Source organism: Arvicanthis niloticus, chromosome 11, assembly GCF_011762505.2.
Source record: "Arvicanthis niloticus isolate mArvNil1 chromosome 11, mArvNil1.pat.X, whole genome shotgun sequence".
Taxonomy (NCBI): domain Eukaryota; kingdom Metazoa; phylum Chordata; class Mammalia; order Rodentia; family Muridae; genus Arvicanthis; species Arvicanthis niloticus.
Window position 1 is genome coordinate 67,599,951 of NC_047668.1, and position 16,623 is coordinate 67,616,573.

Genomic DNA, 16,623 nt, shown 5'->3' on the forward strand with positions numbered 1-16,623 from the left:
GGCATGATCTGTGAAATTAACCCATGAAATCACAACAATTTGGTGGCGGGAATGAGGCCAACATGACAATATCACCTGACAAGCCAATAAAAACAAGGAAAACCCTAAACCCACTCCTAGAGGAAGAAAGCCACATGCTGTCATTGGCTGCTAAGAGAGAGAGAATTACTTTCCTTTAGGGATGAGCTACTACATAAGACATTCAACCCCACTTGGCTAATCTTGGAATATATATATATATATATATATATATATATATATATATATATACAATTCTAAGTTGACTGGGTAGCTTGTATGCACATAAAAGAACAATAATTAAAGACAAGAATTAGGGAAGCAGATCATGTGAAGAGTTGGAGTAGGATATTAGGTTGATAGTGATGTAGATACATTATCCACGTATGAAGTTCTCACAAAACTCAGTTATAAAATAGCAGTAATTGTTCTATTGATTGTCATCATTTGAGTCCTTGCCTCTCTATCAAATACATTTCTAATATTGTGGTGTAAGAGGCTACATATCCCAGGTCTCTTAAAAACAAGTTTGAAATATTTTAAACATAATTAATACAATTACGTTGAGCTTGCACTGTAATTTGGATCTTGAATGTCCACCCAAAGTCCTGTGTGTTGAAGACTTCGTTCTTGGCTTGTGATGATATTGTGAGATGATGAAACCTTTAGGATATTTGGCCTGAAGCATGGAAATGAGGTCATTGGGTATATGGTTCTGAAGAAGATACTGCAGTATTTTCTACTTCCTGTGCCTTTTCTTGTTTTCTAGTGGCCATGTGGCAAGCATGTTCCCTTGCCTAGTGTTTCTACCACTATCTTCTGCCTCATCACATGTTCAAACAACAATGGACTGAGCATTCTGAAACTACTAACCTAGTTTAGAATCTCCACACTGTGACTGATAATCTCAGGTATCTTTCACACTGACAGAAAACTGGGTACTAACAGAAAATCTGGCTGTGGGTGCATGTAAAACAAGCTGAGGGTGTTTTCAGTGTAGACCTAAACTCTCTCATTACCTTGGCAACCAGATGTATTACAACAGCATTTGTAAAAGGACTCCTGTTAGGTTAAAATTTCACAAGGCACTTTGCCCATTAAAAACACTAGTATATTGAAGTGTCACTGAGGCAGGCAGAAGCCCGGGGCCAGTATTGTGTAAGACAGATTTAGCAGCTGACTACAAAGGGAGGAACTTAAGCAAACACCTAAAGAAAGCAGTGTACATTTTAATTTTAAATGATGTTAAATTTGAACTTTCAAATAAAAAGAGTTGAAATTATAGTACAATTCTAACAAGTAACTTTTTTACTTTATTATTGTATAAGAATATACAATATATTCATGTATTATTTAGAGATAAGGCCATTAATTTCACTAATGATACAGACAATATATAGTTATTCCCTTCTGACTTCATTGTCAACAAATTTACACCATGCTTTCTCTCCTTAAGCTTTTGCACACTGTGATGGAAAAAAAAAAAAAAACTGATTTATCCAACTGGGGGAAAAAAAACACATTTTAAAGGAAAGGTAACATTTTAAACTAAGATTTACATAACTCTTCCACAGCTTCCCAAACATCTATCCAGCCTCTCTCTTCTCATCATTCAGATTCTTATTGATATTGGGCTTCAACATAGATTTTTTTTTTTATAGCAGGTTCAATGCTATTGTTGAGGAACAAAGACAGAATAGAAACACCCAATTCTCTGAATGCACATTCACGTACATAAAATACCCTTTTCTGGTACAGAGACAGGATCTACACAAGTTTCTTTCTTACTCTTAAAATGATGCTTCTCATTTTGATTCAACACACCAGCAATATTTGCAGAGCAATTTTGAATACTACTAAACACATTCATCTATAAATCTGTAAGATAAGTGGTGAAATTGGGTTACATAGGTACTCAGATTAATATAGAGAGTTAAATGTTTTTTTGTCATGTGTTCCACAAAGCAAGTGACCTTCAAGTCTAGAAATTCTGTCTTTGTCACAGTTCTCATGCATTGCCATGAGCTTACTGTAAACCAAAAGTTTACCGGTACTTTCACAAAAGATTCTGATAAACAACTAGTTCAGAGGAACACTGAATCTTCCTGGTGAAATGTTGCACTAACAGATTAGATGACAAAATGCTTTATGTTGCTTCGGGTGCTCAAAAGACAATGCTGTGCTGTGTTGGGAGCCAACTTTTAGCAGAAAGCGGCTATCAGCTTTGCAGCCATCTTGAGCCATATACCCTGACGTGAGACTTGTTTTTCAACAGCCTACAACAGCTGAAGCACACTCTGATATACAACATATTTTGTATTGCTGTTTACTGCCCCCAGCTGCAAGGCGCATGAGGTTGCCATGCCTGCAAGGCATACAGTTCATGTGCTATCCACGTGCTATCCATGCCATACATGCCTATAAGGTGCATGTGGTATCCAAGCCTGTAAGGCTTACGTCGTGGTATCCACACGCCTACAAGGCATGTGGCAAAAGCGTATAAATACCCCAGATTTCCCTTCAATAAAGGAGACTTGATACTTGATCAGAACCTCTGTCTTGTCTCCATTCTTCATGTCTCTTTTCCTTTATCTCCTCTCTCTCTCTCTCTCTCTCTCTCTCTCTCTCTCTCTCTCTCTCTCTCTCTCTCTCTCTCTCTCTCGACCCTGACCCGCAGACCCGAGAGGCAGCTTGGGCCGGGAAACAGTGGCCACCAAGTGTGGAACAGAGTGGGCAGCAACAGTGCTGGAAATGATTTCAGGCTTCATTATTGGAAACTCAGTCCAAGAGTTCCCTGGTAAACTGTGCACCCATTATTTAGACACTAGCTTGTTTCCTGATTCTTGGTAGACACAGCTTAAAGGGGGCTTTAGACAATGAAAAACATCCATAGGATAAGGCACAGCACATCAAGGTAGAAAAGTTCACATACTCAGCATTAGTTCAAATGGTAAAATAAAAATGAATCGATAAAGAAATGCCCTGCAGGTTTTAATAATAAAATTCTGGGTCTAGCAAAAGGGCTTATTGGGTAAAGCTGGCTTACTCCCTGACTGCATGTCTGACTATTAGAGTTCAAATCCCAGCTCCCACATAAAAATTTAAGGAGGAGGACTCCATACGGTGTTTCTCTGACCTCCACACACATGTCATGACCCCACCCTAATCTCCATCATCCATACACACAAATACTAATAATAGATATAAATAAAATCTAAAATATGTAACATTCTAGTGGGAAAGACAAGTAATATTCAACCAAATGTTTTTGTTACTGCATGTGAGAACCTTTGAGCACATTCCATAAGGGCTTCCTTTACACCCTCACATAGCACACACTCAGTAATGTCCAGGGAAACAGAACTAGATATAGCATATCATTTTGAAGTCAATGAAGGAAAGACAGCATGAAAGGAAAGTCTTTAGACCTCTATTTAAGACAGTATATATTAGAAACAGTATTTATTAAATACTGGCCAGGATGATGAATACTGGCCATATTCAAGATTCCCAAATAATTGGTGTGAATTGCTTTAGTCAGGTGTATATAAAGGCAAAATTCACAAGATAATGTGCTTCTTGCCTTCATCCAATAGGGGGGAAGTGTACACTTGGAGATACTTCCTGCCCATTTCATGTATTCCAGCTAAGTATAATGAAATACATTCTGTAACCTGAGGTAATCAACCTTCTTTACTGAAGTGAAAACACATGGCTTGTGGGGCTTACAAATAACATATTCTAAACCACTCAGATAAATTAGTTTTCCTAAAGGAAAAATATTTTTCTGCTAACTTTCCATTACCAGAGTGATAGAAAAGGATTTTCTGGAAAATATAGTAAACACAGAAAGAAGTCAATTATGTTATTATAACTGAACATAATGGTAGGACAGATGACCAGATAGTTACAAGTGTTAACAAAAATTCAGCTGATGAACAATTTTTACCTAATCCTAAAAATACAGCCACATATGGCAATCTCAGAAACGCACTGCTCAAGATTTTTATTAGGATCTTAGAAGAGGATGATATCTGAATGTAAATTTTTCTGTAACTTAAAAATACTCAATATACTGACAAAGTTATTATCAGTTCAATTCTAAGGCTAAAGCTATAATAATAATAATAATAATAATAATAATAATAATAATAATAATAATAATATACACTTGAATCTGTCAGCTCAGATGTGTGTGTGTATGTGTTTAATTTGATTTTTCCTTCCTCACTGGCATTTTCTTCCTACGTTTGCAGGATACTCAATTATATTATGACATCCTTTAAAACTATAACCAACAGTTTCAGTCCATTAAAATGAAAGCAAATGATATACTCCTGATATATTCAAAAGTATTTGTAATCACTTTGTGTCTTATAAAATGCAATGTATTCACTCATTTGTCAGTTTCAAAGAGTTATCAAATTGAGTGGGGAAAAAAGAAAAATATAAATAAAATGATGAAGCAAGTAAATTTGTAAGTTAAACTGTGATAAGACACATTTGAAGGTCAGATGAAATTCCTTTTTTTTTTTTTCCGTTTTGTTACCAGTGAAATTCCTTAAATTATTAAATACAAGTCAAATGAAAACAATCTGGGATCCTACATTCAAACACAACTGTGAATATTTTACTAATTTGTTATAGTTCTTTTTAAAGTGTCCTTTTCAGTTCCCATTTTGTAGGACACTAATTGTGCCCTAATTTTAAACCAAGCATTACCCCATGAATTTTAAGACAAAAGTCCTAAACAGAAGCAAAACAGTTGCCTTACTTGTTGCATTGCTTAGTTTTGAGTTTTCTATGTGAAAATTTATAAAGGAAGGAGAAAGGGAAACCAGTTGTGCTCTATTTTTTGCCTGTGTTTGATAAAAGTGACCCTATGATGTCAACAGGCTCTGTTATGTTCCCCTAGAACTAATCTAATGGAAAGTTATACAATACCTTTTATAAGGAGAGATAGGAAATCACACTGAGTAGACATGCTGACTTCCATGTTGAAGTGAATTCTCCCAGAAAATCAAGGACCACAGTCCGAATATTGGATAGATGAGTCACCTTTTTAGAACTGTCTACTACAGCAGTGATAATTTCATTCAGAGAGGAATGCCACTGTAGGAGCCTAACTGACCATTAATCTCTTACAATTATGATTTCCATATGGGGAAAACATCAGTTCCAGCACTTACATGTACAGGACTGCACAGTAGGCTACCAATCCAGCCAGCCAGTGTAGGAAGCAAATCCATCTGCAGAAACCTAAAGCTGCTTGAGAACTAAGAAATACTTCTGAGGTCCTACCTTCTCGCTTAGCAGGTGTTTATAAATGTGGGTTCAGGAATAGGAGGCTAAACAGTGAGACCCTGAGAACTGAGGGCTGATCAGAACCTTTCCTCCCTGCCTATCTCATCATTATCAAAAGTCCCCATGGGCTAATGGAAACAGATGCACACGAAGGAGAACACTGGTTGAAGGTTAATTCCTCTTCAATGCCTCGATATCCCAGTCTCTAAGTTCCCTTAGATGCAGCCTTTCTATCATATTTTTTCTTTTCCTAATATTCTGTCCTTTGCCTTCAAGCAAGGCAACTGAATTTAAGTATTTAAATCCTCTGGGGAATAAGACTGTGTAATTCAGTACTTTATTCTTTCGACACTATTTGAGCTATTATTTTTCATATGAGTGTGTGTACCCCATTCTGATTAAATGGCCAGAGATATGACCTCTAAGTAGTACAATGGAGGCTTGATCTGTCTGCTTCAACCCATTTCCAGTTTTTCTAGTGTTTATATTGTCTTGTATATTTGAGTCATCCAGGAAAGACACTACTTCAGAAGGATTAGGAGGTCTGGCCTTGTTGGAAGAAGTGTGTAGTCAGCTTTGAGGTTTCAAAGCACAAGACAGGCTCAGTCATTCTCTCTTGCTGTTGCCTGCTGATCTGCATGTAGCTTTCTCAGCTACTTCTCAAACACCATGCCTGCCTGTGTGTTATGATCCCTGCCACAATGAAAATGGACTAAATTCATGAAACTGTAAGCAAGCCCCACCTAAATGTTTTTCTTATAAGATTTGCAACAGTCATGTTATCTTTTCACAGCAATAGAACACTGACCAAAACATTTATGTCATCGACTATTTGTTAGTGTAACCAGATACCATACAGAAACAATTATAGGTACAGAAGACTTCATTTTGTCTTAGTGCTTATGGAGTTAGACTCTATCATGACAAAGAAGGCATAGCAAAGGGCTTGGTCTCTAGTGACTGGTTTGAGTGATATCTACTAGTTATATGGCGTACGAGGAAGCAGAGAGTTTAATAAGAAATGGGCCACCTTTTAATCTTCTGGGTCTGCTCCTGTGACTCTGTGTTTGTCACCTACGTCCAAGTCCTAAAGATTCCACAGTCTTTGAAAACATCACCGCAAAAGCACAGATGTTTAAACACAAGTTTCTATGCTCCACTTCTAAACTGTAACATTCTCCTAGTTCCAACAGGCTCATGTAAAAAGCATTCAATACAGCATCAAAAGTCCCCAAAGTCTTAACAGTCCAACATTATACAAAAATAAAATGTCTCTTCTGAAATTCAATACAAAATTAGCTGTAGACTACTGTAATTTCAACATACACACACAGAGAAAGACTAGATAGATAGATAGATAGATAGATAGATAGATAGATAGATAGATAGAGATATGGTAGATAAATGCACAATGCACAGAATTCATATTCTTACTCCCAAAAGAGATGAACAGGAAGCTAGCAAGGTATCTTAATCAATGGCCTATTGCTGTGAAGAGACCCCACGACACGGCATTATTTTTACTGATTTAATGATTTATTTATATTTATCATGATTGTAGATTTCTTTCCCTCCCTCCTCTTCTCTCAGTCCCTCCCTCTCACTTGGAGCCAATGAGGTAGATTAGCAGAAAATGCTCAGGATATTCGTTAAGGCCAAGTTCATAAAGGAACCTCTCAAAAGACTCTGATTGCAAGGTATCCATCCTCTAATCAAAGTCATCTGAAATGAAATCAACACAATCAAATGCCATACATTTAAATACTTGGAAGGAAATATGGCATTGCAGCACACTTGTGTATGCTTGAAAATTTTTAAATGTTCTAAAAGTAGAAAAAGTTCAATCTATGACTACAAAATTATCTGCCAACTCAACAATCAGTGTGTTAGGAACACAATCACTTTTGAAAACTTGATAAACTGAAAATAATTAAAAATTTTTCAAGTTAAAAACGTGCATGTAGGTTGTCCCTTCCTTTTTTAATCATATAGTCTTTATGCAGGAATAATGTTTCTGTTCAGTGTAAATTAATAGTAACAAAACTAAAGCTAGAAGCCTTTTATCACCCCCAAATAAGTACGCTAAAATAAATGTCAACTATATCCTGCATCTATCTTAGACTGTATTTCAGCTGTTCTAAATACAGAACATTTTTTAGTTTTTTATTGTTATTTATTTGTTTCACAACCCTATCAGAGCTTTCTCCTTACTTTTGTTTTCCTAATCCCTCCCTTTCACTCCCATCCCATCTATCCATCTTCCTCTTCTCCACAGAATAGGGAAGGCCTTCCATTGATACCAACAACCTTGGGCATTCTTCAGGTGATGCTAGACAAGGCATCCCAGTTAGGTGAAAGGGATGCAAAAGCAGGCAATATAGTCAGATAAGGCCCCTGCTCCCTTTAAGAGTCTCACATAAAGACCCACCTACACAACTGTTACATATGTGCAGAGGGCCTAGGTCCATGCCATGATTTCTCTCTAGTTGGCAGTACGGTCTCTATGAGCACCTATGGGCCCAGGTTAGTTGATTCTGTAGGTTTTCTTGTGGTGTCCTTGACCCCCCCCCCCGCTCCTTCAATCCTTCCTTTCTCTCTCGCACAGGATTCCTAACGATCCACTTAATCTTTTTCTGTGTGTCTCTGTATCAGTTTCCATTAGTTGCTGGATGAAGCATCTCTGATGACAGTTACATCAGGCTCCTGTCTGCAAGTATAGCAGAGTATCATTAATAATGTCAGGGGCAGACTCCCATTTCTGTTCTTTCTTTCTCTCTTTCTTTTCTTCTTTCTTTCTTTCTTTCTTTCTCTCTTTCTTTCTTTTTTATTTGCTTTTTACTTTTTATTGGTTTCTTGTGAATTTCATATCATGAACGCACACCTCACATATCTCATCATACCCAACTTTGCAACCTCCCTCACAACAGAGAAACATAATCTTTTTGTGGAAGCTGTACTGTGTCACAGTGTGTCTCACAGTATACCATTTTGTCCACACTTCTTTGCTTGCAAATGTTCACTGCAATGACTTATTTCTCTGGTGCGGGACTTCTGACTTCTACTAATCTATCACTGCTGGAACCACACTGTAACTCCTCATAGATATCCTGTTGCTGCCATGTCTTGGACATTCTGTAATTTTGGATCTGTAGTACCAACCCCTTTACACACTCCAGCAGTTTATCAATGGTGTAGATGTTGGGTAGGCCAATTCAAATCTCTAGATCTGGGTCTGAGAGATATCTGAGCTGAACAGCGACAGCTCTCCTTTTCTCATTCCCTCAGAGCCAGCTCTCCAGCAAACCCCCCCTCCCCCCTGCTACCAGGGGCAGCTCTATCCTGTTGCCTCAGCAAGATGCAGGCACCAGTCTCCCGAGTGTCACAACTGATGAGGGACATGCCCAGTTCTCCTATTCTCTCGTGGCCGTTATCTCCTGCCTGTCTTAAATAGCAATGGATGAGGAAGGAGAAGAGGGCATTTTTCCATCACCAGCTCCACTGTACAGCAGAAAAGAGGCAGGCCTGGCTTTCCTATACTCAGGACCCCTGGAAGCGTCTCATCTGCATCTCTCACATCCAGGACCAACTCTACTGTGCTGCCCAGGGAAAGTACACACTGCCGAGCACTGCAGCAGGGAAGAACAGAGACAGCTTTCTTGTTCTGATGACCTTGGGCCAAGCTCTCCTGCCTGCCACAGGTAGTAAGGCACTGGGGATTGGGGTGGGAACCATTCCCTTGTCTGTGTCACCAGAGAGCAGACGAGTGGTAGGGCTAGCTCTCCCACACTCATATTCATGGGCAGGCTCATCCCTCACACCTGCCATCAGGGTCAGCTTTACTGTGCTGCCCAGGTGAGGTGCAGGGCCGGTTTTCCTGAGTGCTGCAGTTGGTGAGGGGCAAGAACTGCTCTCCTGCTCTCATGACCCCAGGCCCAAGTATCTTACTTGCTGCAGATACTGAAGGGCAAGGGGAGGAATGATATGTCTCCATTATCAAGGACACTCTAAGGGAGATGAGTGATTAGGCAGTTCTTCTCCTCTCATACCCTCAAGCGTCACACCTGCAAGTTCTGCAATAGCTGGGCCAGCTACACCCAGTACTGCAGCTGGCTGGGGAGGGTGGGGGGTGGAGTCTCCTGTTACACATCCAGGACTTGCTCTCCCACGATACCCAGGTGAGGAGAAGGACCAGTTCTGCACATCCCTCAGACATCAGCATGTCTCTGCTCGACAACCCAGACCAGGGACATCCACCTGGCCTTTGTGGTAACAGACGGCTGCTGCTGCAGGTCCACAAACCTAGCTCTCAGGGCAGCGCAGGCCAGGACAGCTCCATGGACCCAGGTGGCATCACCAGCTACTCACACTAGGCTGTTCCTCACTACCCTCAAGTCTCCAGTTCTACCTCTCTTTATTATGCCCACATCCTTCTCTTTCTCTTCCTCTTCCATTTCTCTACCACTTACTTAATCCTCTTAGTGGTCCATGGACTCTGAGTGTCTGAAGGCATCTCAGGAGTGAGTGGTTTCAGGAATGCTATGCCCAGGGCTCCTGCATTATGTGCCTGCAAATCAATGGAGTGGTGGTCCTCTCAGGCCAGCTCCCTTGTCTGGGCCTCCTGGTGTCAAGAGTTATATCCTGTTTGTCAGTGAAATGTTAGGATACTAATCATTCCAATGCTCATAGATTAGAACACTGAGCCTAGGCATAGCCTCTCTCCTCTCTGCCACATACTGGTCAGTACATGTTACACAATAGCCACACCTGCAATGGCTCTAGGGGCAGGTCCTTAATTTCTTTCTCAATCCATTTGATGTTTGTATGTGGGAGAGCTACTGATGATTTTTAGTTATGGTTTATATCTAGTCACTTTGCTGAAGGTGTTTATCAGCTGGTAGATATTTTTTTAATTAGATAATTTATTTACACTTCAGATGGCATCCCCTATCCCCATTCCCCCCCACCCCCCTTAGGAAATCCCTATGCCATGCCCCCTTTTCCTTTTTGCATTTATACATTTTTTTTAAAAAATGTTAATCATAGGCTTTATAAGTTTTGAATTGTTCAATCGGAGGTGTAACCCACTGACCGACCTAGATATAACAACTATCTTTGACTGGTGGAGATACATGAATATCTGCCTCCCTGTCTCCCCCCCTCTTTCTCTCTTTCATCACCTAGCTTCTTCTCTCCTTCTTCTTCTCCTCTTCTTACTCCTTTTCTTCCTCTCTGTACTCCTCCTACCCTAGCTCCTCCTACACATCACCCTTCCTGTTAAAATAAAACTTTTTTCTCAAAATACAATTAGAGCATAATTATGCCAATTTGTACCAGTGAGGTACAGGATAGTCCTAATACCCAGTCCATCCTTTTGTTGACTAACCAGCTCCTCTGTCATCTATTCTAACTAGAACATTTAGTTCTGAACCTGGCTTTAGGATGAATGTCAGCTGACGACCATCCACTCAAATCTTTTTTCTTAAGGTCAATAGCTATATGTTTTCAACCCCATCAGAAATCCAGAATGACTGAGTTAACTATAATTGTGGGAAGCACAAATCGTAGTTTCTAAAACTTAGCCAATTTATAGAGACCTCTGACCACCTGGACACTCGCTCTACTTCAAAACGTTGGAGCATCTGTTCTTCTGCCTTCTGGCCCAGGATCTTCTGACAGACCTTAGTGCTGCAGAATTATTAAAGGCTGATTACTCTATCTAGGCAGATATAATCAGTCGACTATTCTGCAAGTGTGTCCTTTTCTGGACAGTAATTTGTCTGTAGAAGGAAAGTGGCAATTCTTGCCTAGTGGCTGTCTCACCACAACTGGAATAACTCTAAGGATGCTCAATTTCTTCTTAGAATTCAATATAGGAAGCTGTCCAGAGCAGACAGGTCTCTAATGAAAATGAACATTAATACTGAAATGTTTGTCATGTCAATTCTAAGGATTTCTGATGTTTTGAAAACCAACTATCCATGTAAGGTAATCTGAACTGTTGCCTGTTAACTCCACTCAGCTATTTCTAAAAAAAAAAAAACATAGAGAACACCCTTATAATAAACTCCAAGTCATGAATTGCTATAGTCCCTTAACTCACAGGCTGACCATCTCAAATCAGTTTAAAAAAAGTTAAAGAAGGACTGGGTCTAAGCTTTGTATTCCTAAATGTGTTATACTGGTCCAATGCCTATGAGAGTAACAATATTCGTCTCACTCTTATATCATTAAGAAGCTCATGCCAATGAAAACCTTAAAATTTGTAAACAAAGTAAATTGGTGCCATTTAAGAATTTATATCTTCATCTTGATATTAATTATACAGATTTCTACTAATAGGTTATGGCTATGCAATAAACCCTAGCTAATCCTCTTTATTCCAACAAAACCACTACTTTTCCCTAGAGAGACAGCCCAACATTTACCACCTTAGTCCCCAAGCCCAGGGAATAGGGGCACTGACTCTTCATTAGCTTCTTCAAGCTGATTATGGGCGTTGAGATATTAGAAGAGGAGTGGGGTGGGGGAGAGTAAATTGACAATCCTCTGATGCTGTGTCTTCGCTGCCTCCAGATGGAATTCCCGGACCTCAGTGGTTTGAGCAGGTCTGCCCAGCTTGCTTGTTGAGTAGATACACCAAGGCTGATCATTCTGTGATATACAATTCTCAAAACAAATTTTAGTATCAAGATAGTTTTTTTTTTTTAAGAGAGCTGACATTTTATTAAGAATGTTGGTTCTACCCGCTTTTCTATTTTTTCCCCTCTTTTATTGGATATAATATTTACATTTCAAATTTTATCCCCTTACCATATTTCCTCCACCACCCAGGAACCCCTTATCCCATCCCCCCTCCTCCTGCTTCTATGAAGGTGTTTATCCACCTACCCCCAGCCCCCCTCCCTACCCTCAGATTCCCCCCCCTCAGTGCTCAGCCTTCAGGGTACCATTGACCTTGTCTCCCACCTAAGCCCAACAAGGCCATCCTCCCCTACATATACAGCTGGAGTCATGTGTCTCTCTATATGTGCTTCTAGGCTGGTGGTTTAGACCCTGGGGAGCTCTGGCTGATTGGTATTGTTGCTCTCCTCACGGGGCCACCAGCCCTTAAGGTTCCTTCAATTTACTCTCTAACTCCTCCATTGGGAACCTTTGATCAGATTAATGGATAGCTGTGGGTATCTGTCTCTGGGTATGTCCGACTCTGGGAGACCTCTAAGGAGACAGCCTTATCAGGCTGCTGTCACCTATCAGCGTCTATTTTTGGTGACTGCCCATGGAATGAATACCCAGATGGAATGGTCTCCCTACAACCCCCCCTTCAGATTCTGTCCCACACTTTGTGTCCATATTTGCTCCTTTGGGCATTTAGTTACTCCTTCTAAGAAAGATCTAGGCATCCTCACTTGTTCTTTCTTCTTCATGAGCTTCATGTCGTCTGGTAGTTGAATCTTTGTTGTTTCAAATTTTTGGGCTAATCTCCGCTTATCAGTGAGTAAATACCATGTGTGTTCTTTTGTGATTGGGTTACCTCACTCAGGATGATATTTTCTAGTTCCATACATTTACCTAAGAATTTCTCAAATTCATTATTTTTAATAGCTGAGTAATATTCCATTGTGTAAATGTACCACATTTTTTTATATCCATTCCTCTGTTATGGATATGCTATGAACATAGTGCTATATATGCTATATATGTTAAGGCTGCTATGAACATAGTGGAGCATATGTCTTTGTTATTTGTTGGGGCATTTTCTGGGTATATGCCCAGAAGTGGTATAGCTGGGTCCTCAGGTAGTGCTATGTCCAATTTTCTGAGGAACCGCCAGACTGACTTCCAAAGTGGTTGTAAGCTGGTAGATATTTTGAGGTTACTTATTTATACTATCATTCCATCTGCAAATAGGGATACTTGGACTTCTTCCTTTCCAAATTGTATCCCCTTGATATCCTTTAGTTGTCTTCTTGCTCTAGCTAAAATTTCAAGTACCATATTGAATAGTTATGGAGAGAATGGGCAGCCTTGTCTTATTCCTGATTTTAGGGGAATTGCTTGTAAGTTTCTCCACATTTAATTTAACGTTGGCTATTGGCTTGCTGAATACGGGGCTTGCTTACAGTTTCAGAGGTTCAGTCCATTATCATCATGATGGGAAGCATGGCAGTGCACAGGCAGTCTTGGTGCTAGAGAAGGAGCTAAGAGTTCTACATCTTGATTTGCAGACAGCAGATGGAGACTGCCACAGTGTGTGCCATAGAACACACTTCCTCCAACAAGGACACACCTACTCCAACATGACTATACCGTCTATAGTGCCACTCCCTATGGACCAAGCATTTACACAGATGAATCTATGGAGAGTGGTTTATTTAAACTACTACATGGCCCAACAAAGAAAAATCATCCATAGATGACCCTATCTGTGTAAGAAACTCCTGACAAAAATGCATTCTTTTGTGATTAATATGAATTTTCATGTTCTGTGACCTTTAAAATGTCATTTATTTATAATTAATTAACTTTAAAATATTTTTTTGGAGATTGTCTTTTATGAGTACCATATTTACATCACCTCAACCCATCCCTCTCTGGACTCCAACACCTCCTGTCTTCTTCTCCCCACTCAAATTTATGACTGCCTTTATAATGATTATTATTACATATAATGGAGTCTTATTTTCTCCACACCTATCCTAAACAGTAAAGTCCCCATTTCTCTAAATGACATGGGTGTCTAACAGTTGTATCTAGTTTGTCCACACCTGCCTATCTGCAGGTTCAAGTTCACAGGTATTCCTTTCCTTAGCACATTTCACAGTTCCAAATTCTTCAAGCTCTGTGTTTGATCAGAACTGTCCCTGCAAGTCTGGACATGCACATTGAGTATATCAGTATCGCAGCCTAAATGCTATCTTCCTTTGATACTCCCTCCACCAAATGAATTAGGGCATGACCTTTGGATTTAGCCTCACTTGAGTTTTGAGATGTGAAGAGAATATTACTAAATTATTTCCTAGAATGAAATGGGAATGATCTCTTGTCAAATTTCTGATAGGGTCTCTGTTTCCCTGTAAAGCTTTGTAAACAAGTTTTTTTTTCCATTTAAATGTCTAAACCCACAGCAAACTGTCTGTTAGACTCTGCTTACCATACTTGAAAAGCTTCTCTGGCATGAAGCTTTAAACTCGCCCACATTTTCTTCACAAATTGATTCTGTATGCCCTTGAGCCACATGGTCAGGTTTGTCACAGAAACAGTCCTACATTTCTCATTAATAATGTTCTGTACTTATCCCAGTAGTGCTGTGGGGAATGTCGGAACAATTACGCATTGGGAGATAGCCTGTATCTAGCACTGTGATTTTCATTAATAACTCAGTCTTCTGGGAGCAGGACTTTCAGTAATGTGGGGGTACTTCTGTTCCATATGTATAGCGGGGTTACATAAGATTTTTTCAGACATCCTTTATACATGTTGCATTCTACCTTTTAGTCTAGATAACCACACTCAGTATAAGTTTTATTATTTTATTTTTATCTGTGATGTTTGGTTTTATTTTATATTTTCTTCTCCATTTCCTTAAACTTTCTATACTGTGCTATCTGATCCATCTTCATGTAAATACTTTCATCTTGTAAGTTAATCGTGTTCTATTATAGCCCTTCCCAGATATCCTGAATGTCACAGATGCAATGTCATCTGAATGAAATTGACACAACTGAAATGCCATTTCTTAATTTTCCCCTTTCAAAGGCTAAATGTAAATTTATATTTAAGATAGTTTTAATACTGTGTGTCCTGTGAGTTTATGTGTACTACATATGTGGTTGCCCTCAGAGGACAAAGGACACTGAATGCTCTGGAACTGGGGTTATGTGCTACTGATGCAGATGCTTGGTACCAAAACTGGGACTTCTAAAAGAGCATTAAGTCCTCTTAACAGGGGAGCCAGCTCTGTCTTAACAGCTGAGCTCCAGCCTTTACATTCATTTTGTTATTTTCAGTTCTTGTTGTAGTGAATTATGATTAAATGACTATATCAAACAGAAACAAGTTTTAATCTCATTCCATCTTTACTGCCCATGTTCATTGTGTGACTTTTTTCAAGTTTTATTATATCTCTTAGTGGCATTTCAGCCTCCATGAGAGTTAGTTATGAAGGATAAAAAAAAGATTTCTTATAAAACATCTTGTACAAAATGGGCAATTGAGGCATGTCAATTCACAAGCTAAGCTAGCAGCACACACACACACACACACACACACACACACACACACACACAAGAATTTCAGATCAAGTAACTTTTACTGACTTCTGTGAAATCCACTTCAGAAAGGTCTCCAAGAGGCATTTTCCCATGAGATAGTTCCTTTTGGCATGCAGTCCACTGAACTTGCCAAATAGTAATAGAAATCACATCAACCATGTTAAAATGAAGGTCCTTCAATCATATAGAGTTTAAAGGACTTGTTCATTTTATTTTACCCTTTTGAAAGTCTCAATAATAATAATGGCAATAATAATAATAATCAATAATGTTTACTAAGAATAGTATACCTTCAACTAGAAAAATAGAATCACCCTGACAGTTTTAATTGTTCACTTTGCACACTCTAAGGTGACCTATAAAGTCTCACTGAAGAAGTGTTTAGATGAGGTTGTCTTATGGGCATAACTGTGTGGTATTGCCTTTATTGTGTTAATTGGTGTGAGAAGACCAAGCCCACCATAATGGCACCACTCCCTGGGCTTAAAATCTAGGCATGTATAAGTATAGAAAGAGATCTAAGTATGTATAAACTTTCATGTATTAACTCTCTCTGTGTCTTTTTCTCCTCTTCCCTCTGACTGTGGATTTGACAAACAGCTTCAAGTTACAATCTTGATCTTTCTACAGTGATTGACGTTAGCTGTAATTATAAACCAAATAAACCTTTTCTCCCTTAATGTTGCTTTTGTCAGTGTATTTTATCTGAGCAGAAATGAATCTAGAACATTCATTCATGAATTAGAATATATAAATCTAATACATAGGTATAAATATAATAAAATTAAAGGAAATGAGCATAATTCTGAGAATTTAAACTATATTTCATACTAGAAATCATCTGTCTATTACTAGATATGATCATATGATGAATATTTTGTTCTCTCAAGCACCAAGGATACCTATATCCTGACACCTGAAATCTCTAAATATTTTGTATTGAATATCAAACTAAACTATGATTATATGTGTAATTATGCTTATAATCCAGTTGATTTAATATTGAGAATTTATCCAGAGGAGTCCAATA

General features: G+C 39.0%; 1 non-coding gene across 1 annotated transcript; it reads right to left on the reverse strand.

Annotated features, from left to right (window-relative positions):
• Nucleotides 1–9,974: 9,974 nt before the first annotated feature.
• LOC117717415 (small nucleolar RNA SNORA17) lies at nucleotides 9,975–10,108 on the reverse strand. Its single transcript, XR_004607908.1, has one exon. It is a non-coding gene; the product is annotated as a small nucleolar RNA SNORA17 (small nucleolar RNA).
• Between the last annotated feature and the right edge of the window lie 6,515 nt (nucleotides 10,109–16,623).